Source organism: Galeopterus variegatus, unplaced genomic scaffold, assembly GCF_000696425.1.
Source record: "Galeopterus variegatus unplaced genomic scaffold, G_variegatus-3.0.2 Scaffold5410, whole genome shotgun sequence".
Lineage (NCBI taxonomy): Eukaryota > Metazoa > Chordata > Mammalia > Dermoptera > Cynocephalidae > Galeopterus > Galeopterus variegatus.
This window is the reverse complement of record NW_007731521.1, coordinates 21,361-24,123: the sequence shown is the minus strand read 5'-3', so window position 1 is coordinate 24,123 and position 2,763 is coordinate 21,361. Positions and strand designations below refer to the sequence as shown.

At 46.1% G+C, this 2,763-nt stretch overlaps 1 protein-coding gene across 1 annotated transcript in view; it reads left to right on the top strand.

Annotated features, from left to right (window-relative positions):
• The window catches only part of FADS2 (fatty acid desaturase 2), a 34,211-nt gene that overhangs the window by 15,271 nt on the left and 16,177 nt on the right, over nucleotides 1-2,763 (top strand). The window lies entirely within an intron of this gene.

Genomic DNA, 2,763 nt, shown 5'->3' with positions numbered 1-2,763 from the left:
TTAATACTGTATATTTTAAAAAATCAAAATTTATACAAAAAAACCACAACGAACAAAATTTCCAAATTTTAAATAAAGATCAGGGCTGAACAGAGGCAAGTGGAAAAACATGCACCCTCTATATGTGCTATTGTGTCTTTTTTTTTTTTTTTTACTGGTTGATTTTTTTCCCCCCAGAACATTAAAGTAGTTAGAAAAAAAATGTTGAAACATTGAGAAGTCAATGTATTAAAAGCCGTGACATTGTTTTGAGTTTAAATGTTTGATTTATACCAAAACAGAATTCATTGTACTCCAGATTAAGGTAATTAAAAATTATTTAAGCTCCTCACTTGCTTGACGGAAATCATTAAACTCAGTAGTTCTCTCCATTGAAAATGAGATGAGCCAAAAAAGTAGATTTTGAAAATATTACCGGTGAGTTAGTTTGCTTCCGTGAAAGCCGGGGGTGGACATGTTTCTTTTTGCCTCAGGCTCCTATATGGCTCTGCACAGCACTGCTGGCCAGGCTCCTGCCAAGGGGACTTCCTTTGGCTTCTGGAACATTCCACACTCACTCCCCCTTCCCCTCCCAGGACCCTCACCTAGGCTGTTCCTTTTATCAGGAACATACCTCTTGCTCTGTCTGGCCACCTCCGGCCCAGCCTGCAGACTGAAGTACAGTCCTTCTGCGCAGCCTCCCTTGACTTCTTCAGCTCCCTGGACACGTGTCTTTCTTGGCCCCACCTCAATCTGGTGTGACGATGCCAGGCCTGCCCTCTCAGCTCCCTGAGGACAGGGGCTTTGTCCCTCCGTTCACTCTTTTATCCACAGGGCCGAGCCCAGCAGCTGACTCTGAGCAGGCAGCGTCTGCACCACATCTTGGGAACACGGGGAGCTGGCCATTGTTCTGGGCAGACAGAGCTTCTTGGTGCCTGCAAGGAGGGGTTCTTAAAAGATAAGTAGGGCTTTGCTTCGAGAAGAAGAATGGAAGGGAATCACAGCAGAGGCATAGCACAAACAAAAAATGTTTTCATTGCATCTCATCCTGAGGTCGGGGGAGCCGCGACTGTTCCGCTTCCCTGACTCTTTGTGCTTTCCTTCATTTATTCATTCAACAAACATCTTTTGGTTGGTATATTCTAAACTCATGATTCACCCATCAGTTGCTTTGTGCTAGAGACTTTTCATTTGATTCTTCTGAGGAATTTTGTTGCTTTTGGCTGCAGATGTGAATGTGTCGGCTGATTTCTTAAACCTCTAAGCTTTGGCTCTCCGACTTATTTTTTTGCTCTGATGAGTTTTGGGGCCTGCCTGCCTACAGGGGCCTGAGGTCACCTCACAGGCCACAGTTCATAGCTGTTCCTGGCCATGGCTGTTAGTGACCATAGACTGTGTTTGTGCCAAGAGCATCTTCCAAGTAAAATGTTTGTTTAGCAGATAGGCCTTTTTGTAGTGGCCAGACCCTTAGCCAAAGTATGGATTGGGCAACAGTTCACCAGTATTGTCCTGATGCTGAAGGGTCAGAGTCTGTTTCCTTCCACATGTCACTGGGCAAATTTGTTGAGGGACACACCTCAGCAGAATGTGTCAAGAAAGAGCTTGAGCTGGTGAGGCAGAAGCCTGAAGCCTTGAAATAAATGCCCACGGTATGCCTGTCTCATGGAATCATAATTTTATTTATGTGTTAGACCAAGAAAGCTCTTCCCTGTTCCTGTTAACAGTCATTAGCTCAGTTGGTTAGAGTGTAGCCTTATAACCCCAAAGTCCTGGGTTTGGATCCCCGTACCGGCCAGCTGCCAAAAAAAGAAAAACACACCCTCCCTATAGCCTTCTGGGTGTGAGGATTCTCAGTGCTCACCCCTCAGCACAGTAGTGTGTCCATATGCTATACAATACACCCACTTAAAGTGTACAAATCAATGATTTTTAGTATATACGCAGATTTGTGCAACCATCATTACAGTCAATTTTAGAGCATCTTCATCACCCCAGAAAGAAAGCCTGCATCTCATAGCCTTCACATCCCAACCCTCTCATTCACTCCCCTACCCCAACCCGAGCCCTAGCAACCACTAATCTTTCCATCTCTATACTTTCCCTGTACTGGACATTTCATGTCAATGGAATCATGTCATATGTGATCCTTTGTGTCTGGCTTCTTTCACTTAGCATATTGTTTTCAAGGCTCATCCATTCTGTGGCACGGCCAAACTATTCCTTTGTATAGATGAACCACAGTTTATCCATTCATCTGTTGATGGACATTCAAGTTGTTTCTACTTTCTGGTTATTTTGAAGAATGACGCTATGAACACAACATCACTTTTTGTGTGCACATTTTCGTTTCTCTTGGGTATACACCCAGGAGAGAAGTTGCTGGGCCACATGTTGGAAGCACTTTTAACTGCCCCTGAAACCTCTTTGCCTTGCACAGCACTGGCACACAAGAGACATGCAGTGGATGAGCGGGCACAGGAGGCCCTGCACCTGGTGTTGGTGGAGAGGCAGAGATCACCCCATGTGCCTGCTGAAGCACTCACCATGCAGTCCAACACCAGCTCTCCTTGCCCGCCATCACCATCTTATAATTGGGGAAACTGAGGCCTGGGGGATGAAGTGACATGACTCCATTCAGGGCTGGCCAGCACTCTGGGCTCAGTAGTGGCAGAGCTGTAGTCTGACTTCCAGGACACTCGAGGCACTGCCCCCAAGTGTAATGCAGAGGTTGGTCCCGAGTGTGGAAGGCACTAGGAACTGGTCCTGAGTGGGGCCTGTCGCAGG